This window comes from Myotis brandtii, unplaced genomic scaffold (genome assembly GCF_000412655.1).
Source record: "Myotis brandtii unplaced genomic scaffold, ASM41265v1 scaffold320, whole genome shotgun sequence".
In the NCBI taxonomy this organism is placed as follows: Eukaryota; Metazoa; Chordata; class Mammalia; order Chiroptera; family Vespertilionidae; genus Myotis; species Myotis brandtii.
Genome location: NW_005362270.1, coordinates 1944238 through 1951498, shown reverse-complemented (window position 1 = coordinate 1951498; position 7261 = coordinate 1944238). Strand labels below are relative to the sequence as shown.

At 40.8% G+C, this 7261-nt stretch overlaps 1 long non-coding RNA gene across 3 annotated transcripts in view; it reads left to right on the top strand.

Moving 5' to 3' along the window:
* The first annotated feature begins 587 nt into the window (after positions 1-587).
* LOC106726839 overlaps positions 588-7261 on the top strand; it is a 25115-nt gene continuing 18441 nt past the window's right edge. Inside the window, exon 1 of one of the 3 annotated variants that reach the window (XR_001362955.1) lies at positions 588-619. This is a non-coding gene — a long non-coding RNA (uncharacterized LOC106726839). Of the gene's footprint in view, positions 620-2437; positions 2470-5617; positions 5651-7261 lie in introns of those variants that run through there. The other 2 variants (XR_001362956.1, XR_001362953.1) reach the window with 2 other exon arrangements.

Below are 7261 nucleotides of genomic sequence, written 5' to 3'. Positions count from 1 at the left end.
CCTTGCTTCTACGCCTTTGCTCAAATTACTCCTCTCTTTGGAATACTTCTTGCCTCCTTTCCATGGATCAATGCTTGACTCTTAAGATCCACCTCAACTCCCTTCTTTTCCCCCAAGCCTTTCCTTTTCTCCCCAGCCGTGCTCCCACAGTACCTCAGTTTAATTTTGCTCAGCAGAACAGTCGTTCACGTCCCTGTCTTTCCATCAAGAGCAGAAACTTACTGAGGGTAGGCACCTTGTGTTATTTATTGTGCGTTCCCAGCACATGACCTGGAATGTGACACTTGGTAAATATTTGTTTTAAATGACATGTCACATGGCTTTTGTGGTCTCATTGGTCCCTTTTTCAGTTTCACAACTGAGTTCTTCCAGCTGGGCAAGCCTTCTGAAGCTCTGTCTGTCACTGAGGGTGAGATCAGAGGAAGAATAAGAAAAACACCTGAGGCATAGATTCGCAACCCTTGCTGGCACAACAAAGCCACTTGGGGACCTTTTAAAAAATATAGTTGGTTTAATTGTTCTGAAAAAGAAACCAGGCATCAATATGGCTTTTTTTTTAAAGTTTTCTAGATAAATCTGAAGTGCAGTCTGTTTCCAGAACCACAATGCTAAAGGACAGGTGAGAAATAGTTGCCAGGCCCCAGATATGAATTAGAATAATGTCTTACTCACTTTTCTCAAAAGGTGTTGCTTTCCTCAGAAAAACATAGCTACAAGAACGGAGGCCACACCGTCCGCGTGAAGCTGACCTTTTCCCAGGTGACTCTTTGCCACAGAGTCCGAGTCATGCTGTGGGAGGAATCACACATTGGCCATGACACTGGGCCTCATGTTCCCACTCAGTGTGTCTAAGAATCCCAGTGTGCCCCACAACTACACAGACATCTTTGACAGGAAGTTACAGGAAGTGATTACATGAACTGAAATGAAAGCACCAAGCACTACATCATCAATGAGTTATGGAAGCCTGAGAGTTTGCAGTTCTCTTGGAGGTCTCCAACATGGATATCCCCTATGGCACTCAGTCAGTGCAATGGAGGGAGACAGCCAGACACTGAGGTCAGGACCCCGTGTTGCACAATTCCAAGGGCACCGTGCACATTATATTCCATGGGAAGAGTGCCCCCTGGAATTGTGGAAGGCCACCTCTTGGCACAGGGACTTTCCTGTCCTTAGACCCAGGAGATTCCTGGTAGTGGCCTCCATCTAGGTCAGGGGTGGGCAACCTTTTTGTGAGTGCGTGCCAAAACCAGCAAAATCTCTGACTCAAAATTCTTCTGCGTGCCAACCCTAATTTTTTGAGAACATGTTACACCTACTTGATATCTCTTAAGGTGTACGTATGTGAAGAACCTTGAAGAAATAATAAAATTCATTCGAGCGACAAAAACACAGTATATGATGATGAAAAATACATTTATTTTTTAATGTATACATGTACACTGATAGTCCGACAGAAAACTTTATGACTCCGTTTGATATTATCAGTGGGACTTTTGCTGCTGCATCACTGATGACAGAGATTTTACATCAGGTTTATATTTCGTGACCTTCAGAGATATGCACGAGCTACTACTTTCATCCGTCAGGCTACTCCTATTACGAGACTTAACAAAATTCATCACTGAGAACAAAGATTCACAAGCGTATGTGGATGAAACCAAAACACTGGGATCATCTAGGAAGGCAGGGAGAGTTAAGGCAGAGGCATAGAAATTGCTTCCCCTCTCTCGTCAATCCATGTCTATGCTCTTTATAACTTGTTATTATGCAAAATTATTTATTTATCTAAGATGCACCTACACTGAATTTATATGAAAAATAAAAAGTCGATATTAAGAAAAAAATTGTAAATGGAAGATTATAAGAGAGGGTTTCGCGTGCCAGCAAAAGTTACTGGTGTGCCAGGTTTGGCACGTGTGCCAGGGGTTGCCCACCCCTGATCTAGGTTCTGTTCCCCACCCCTACCTCTACTGGCATCTTTTTGGACCTGGTGATGTCTTCATCAGAAATTCCCCCAACTGACAGCTCTCATCAACACATTCTTGATCCACCCAATGTGTTACACCATCCTGCTGAGCTCCAGCCAGAGCTGGTTCCTAAATGAGTCACTTCAGTGGAATTTCAGAAAGGGTGTCAATTTTTCCCCAGCATCTCTACCCCTTTCCCTCATTAGTCAAAGTATCCACAGAGATGGAAAGCACATGTTTTCTTTCTAGAATTCGTGTGTTGTTGTGTGTTTTTGGAGAATCAAATTTAATAGTCTAAGAGCAAAGAAAATGTAAATTGAAGTAGTATTATCTATAAAGCACCTGGCAGAGAGTACGGACCTAAAAAAATGTTAGGTTTCTGTTGTCCTTGGGGGATGGTAAAATGACTGTGGTAGTAGTTGTGGGTTATGTAATCTCCTGAGTAGCTTTTACTTTTTATATTTTTAGAGAGTGTGGAGAGAGCAGCAGGGTCCTCAAGGTAAGAAGAGGATTAATTATTGTTCTCTAAAAGAAGTTGTGAGAATGAAAAAGAAATAGGAATTTAGCATGAGAAAAAGTGTTTTGTAAACTGTAACACACTATATAAAATGTATAGAGTTATTAGTAAGTGTCATAAGAAAGGTATAAACCAAATGCCACAAGGGTTTGAAGGAGAGGAAGAGACCACACCCTACTGTGGACATCAGGAGAAAATGGCATTAATAAGGTAATAAGGAGGTACCTTCTACAAGGCTTCTGCGTTGTAGAGCATAATCATGCTCCCTACTACACCACAAAGTTTTGAGAATTTGAGAATAGGTTAAAATGTTTGTGTCAACTATAGAGCACTATAAAATGCAAAGAGATGCTCTTGTAGCTATTATTGATGATAGAGATATTGTTATCGACTTTGAGGATACTGGTCACCATTCAACTGGAAGAGCTGTCAGGGGAAGGCCTTATAGGTAGAGAGATGAGGGCTGGAGAGGTTTCCACAAACTTTCTTAGCTGATCCACAGTCCCTCTATCTTTGAGCATCGGTTGACACCTACTTTGTCACAAAGGCCTGTGACTGGCACTGATATTGAATAAGAAATGCAGTCTGCCTTCAGGGAGCTCATCTTGATTTGGTTTTGAGGATGGCCTCAGATATTAGACCAAGATGTTTATAGTTCATTTATAGCCAATGGGAAAACCCGGAACTTTCCAGAGCAGAGGAGTGAAATGGTCTGAATTGCATTTCAGGTACTCCTGATAAATACACAATACCACTTTCAACCAGCTCAGTTTACCACCAGGAAATATTTTAGGTTAACAGATGATTGAGCTTCTCTACCCTTGGACTTTTTAGACTGTTGCTCCCTCTAAATAGACTTTATTTTTTAAAACTTTATGAATCACAGATCTGATTGTGTCCTTCTTTGCAATGGCTGTTAGATGCCTAAGTCAAATTTAACAAGTACACAGGACATCAAAGCATGAATGTACTTCAGCCATGGCTTACTTTTCCCACATTCAATTTCTTTTTAATCCTTTTGCCTTTAAAATATCTTGTTGAATTATATGTAGTTTTATAAGTCATCTTTAATCCTCCTGGAATAAGGTTAAATTATAAATAAAGATACTTTCTTATTTTTAATTTCTTATTCAATTAATTGCTGGTAAAGAGTATTTGAAATGTCCCCTGAGGAAATTTGCATGCATGAAGTATATTGGAAAAATAACATTCCATGCATTTCTTTCTGGTACTATTGCTGATCTTCTAACTTTTAAAATTTGGTTAAAGTCATGTATAACATAACACAAATATAAAATAAATCTATTGGTAACTGAATATTTTTGCACTTCGTGTTAAAGTTTGAATTTTGTTTTCAAAAGAATTGAAGAAAAGGTACAAACTTAAAACTACCTAAACCTTTGTTCGTATGTGTTTTAAAAATTCAATTTAAGTTTAAATAAAAGAGGTAAGGTTCATAGCCTATCAGAACATTAGAAGATAAAGTCTGTTATCCTGATTTTTAAAAATCATACATATAAAAATGTATTTGAAGTGGAGTGAAACCTGTTCTGTTACTAAAAGATATTGTTAATGCTCAGATTACATTGCTAGATCAGAAGAAAAGAAGATATAGAAAAGTCTACATATCTTCCTATATCCAATCTCCCTTATCACTTTAAGTTTGCATTTTTAAACATCTGAAAGCAAAATAATCTTTAAAAATGCAAAAGTAGCCCAGCTGGTATGGCTCAGTGGTTGAACATCGACTTATGAACCAGGAGGTCACAGTTTGATTCCCAGTCAGTGCACATACTGGGTTGTGGCTCCATCCCCAGTGTGGGGCGTGTAGGGGGCAGCTGATCAATGATACTCTCTCATCATTGATGTTTCTATCTCTCTCTCCCTCTTCCTGCCTCTCTGAAATCAATAAAAAAATATTTGTAAAAATGCAAAAGTATTTTCCTCCATTAAAAAAGCCTTGGCTGGTGTGTTCAGTGGTTAGACGTCAGCCTGTGATTCCCAGTCAAGGGCATGCATCTGGGTTTCAGGTTCAATCCTCAGCCCTAGTTGGGCTCATGCAAGAGGCAATCAATCTATGTGTCTCTCTCACATTGATTTTTCTCTCTTTCTCCTCTCCTCCCTTTTTCCCTCCCTTCCACTCTAACAAAACAGACAAACACACAAAAAAAGCCCTGTTTAGCCCAACTTGAACTTGTGGTGGCCCACCCTGCCCAGCTCGAGCCCTCCAGGAGGTCAGGGCAGAATCCCAGACTGACTCTAGACAGGGGCTATTTTTCCCTCACATACCCAGCCAGATCATAGCCCTCCCTTCACGTGGCCAAAGCTTGGTCTGTTTGGGCCTGATAAACTCTGCAGCCTCACCCTGACTCCCTGAAACCCTTCCCACCACAAAGATAACCCTCCTTCCTGCACTTCACAGTAACGACTTATGAACCAGGAGGTCACAGTTTGATTCCCAGTCAGTGCACATACTGGGTTGTGGCTCGATCCCCAGTGTGGGGCGTGTAGGGGGCAGCTGATCAATGATACTCTCTCATCATTGATGTTTCTCTCTCTCTCTCCCTCTTCCTGCCTCTCTGAAATCAATAAAAAAATATTTTTAAAAATGCAAAAGTATTTTCCTCCATTAAAAAAGCCCTGGCTGGTGTGTTCAGTGGTTAGACGTCAGCCTGTGATTCCCAGTCAAGGGCATGCACCTGAATTGCAGGTTCAGTCCTCAGCCCTAGTTGGGCTCATGCAAGAGGCAACCAATCTATGTGTCTCTCTCACATTGATTTTCTCTCTTTCTCCTCCCCTCCCTTTTTCCCTCCCTTCCACTCTAACAAAACAGACAAACACAAAAAAAGCCCTGTTTAGCCCAACTTGAACTTGTGGTGGCCCACCCTGCCCAGCTCGAGCCCTCCAGGAGGTCAGGGCAGAATCCCAGACTGACTCTAGACAGGGGCTATTTTTCCCTCACATACCCAGCCAGATCATAGCCCTCCCTTCACGTGGCCAAAGCTTGGTCTGTTTGGGCCTGATAAACTCTGCAGCCTCACCCTGACTCCCTGAAACCCTTCCCACCACAAAGATAACCCTCCTTCCTGCACTTCACAGTAACTCACAAACTTAAACCCTTCCGATGCCCATTTCCACAAGCAAACTTCAGGTCTTTTTCAAGGTAAAGTTCCATATTTTTTATAGAATTAAGAACTTCTCAATCACCTAACAGGTGTAAAACTGCACTACTCTTGTCCTGGCTGGTTCAATTCCAGTCAAGGGCACATGCCCAGGTTTCCAGCTCCATCCCCAGTAGGGGGCATGCAGGAGGCAGCTAATCAATGATTTTTTCTCATCATTGATATTTCTATCTCTCTCCCTTCCTCTCTGAAGTCAATAAAAATATATATTTTTTAAAAACCTGCACTACTCTTTTTAGTATGCTTCTATTTATTTTTACCTGTCACTGGCAAAGTGTTTGAATGTTTTGCCCTAGTCCCATTTTTTTGCTTAAGACTTATGATGTTTATTGCATGATTTCGTGTGGCAATGGTGATGAACACAAACAAACACCCAAACAAAAGCAAACAAAACAAACAAAAAACCCTGTTTAGAGATTGCTTTCAGGGCCAATTTATAAGACCCTCCCGCCCCCAAGTAAATCAATTTTCCTAGTTTATATTCCCTTAATCTTTGCCTTCCTCACTTCCCTACCCCCTCATCCAATTGACTAGATGATCACAGTTTATCCTCTTTTTTTTGTTTTTAATAGACTTGACTATTTCTAAAAAAAAAAGTATTCTTCAAAGGGCGATAATTTTCAACCTGTGAAGACGGAAAATAAACTTCAGGAGGGAATTCAAAAAGAGGAATTTAGAGATGTTCCAAATAAAGGCAATGTTATCAGAACTAAAATTTTGCCTTCAGGGTGACTACAGGAGGTCACATAGTCAAGACGGACTCACTGCAGTTTTACCCAGACTTCTAAAGAACACAGAATTGTTGCTACGTTAACTGGTTTGGAACATAGAAAGAACATCACATACCATTGAGTTGATTTTATTATTTACATTTGGGTTTGGTCTTAAACCTGGTAAACCAATAAGTAAATATATCTGCTAATAACCCAGCCTAGATCGTAAATGATGAACTGGGTTACTGTCATTGTCTGATGAATGGCTGATGCATTTGTAGTGAACTCGTATTGCTTCCTAGGGGTCCCTGCCTTCTTTTTTATGCTCCACAATCTGCCTAAACCCTTCCAGAGGTTTATGTTAGACTTACTTTTTTTTTTAGGCTCAAAACATTTCTCTATTTAGTAAATCAGAACATATGCTTGTTTCTAGAGTTCAAACACCTCTTGTCAACTCTATAATGTCTCAAGAAGACCATAAGCAGTGCCTGTGTTTCTTGTATGTTATGGGATAGGATATATGTGGGTCTAGAGATTTAAAGTGTGGACGAAAGGGGCCACATGCTAGCTAACCTGACAAGCTCAGGGAAGGCCTGCAAGGCAGTCTTGCAAACCAGCGACCTAAAATAACCACAATGAATGGTCTGAAATCAAACTTTAACTCAAGCAGTTATGGTGGGTAGTTACATCCTAGGCTGGTATCTTCACTGACAAGGTCAACCTTTACCTTAACTGAGCCTATCTGTCTTTTTTTTATTATTATTAAATCTTTATTGTTCAGATTATTACAGTTGTTCCTCTTTTTTCCACCATAGCTCCCCTCCACCCTGTTCCCACCCCACCCCCTGCCCCTTCCTCCCCTCCCCCCACTGTCCTCCT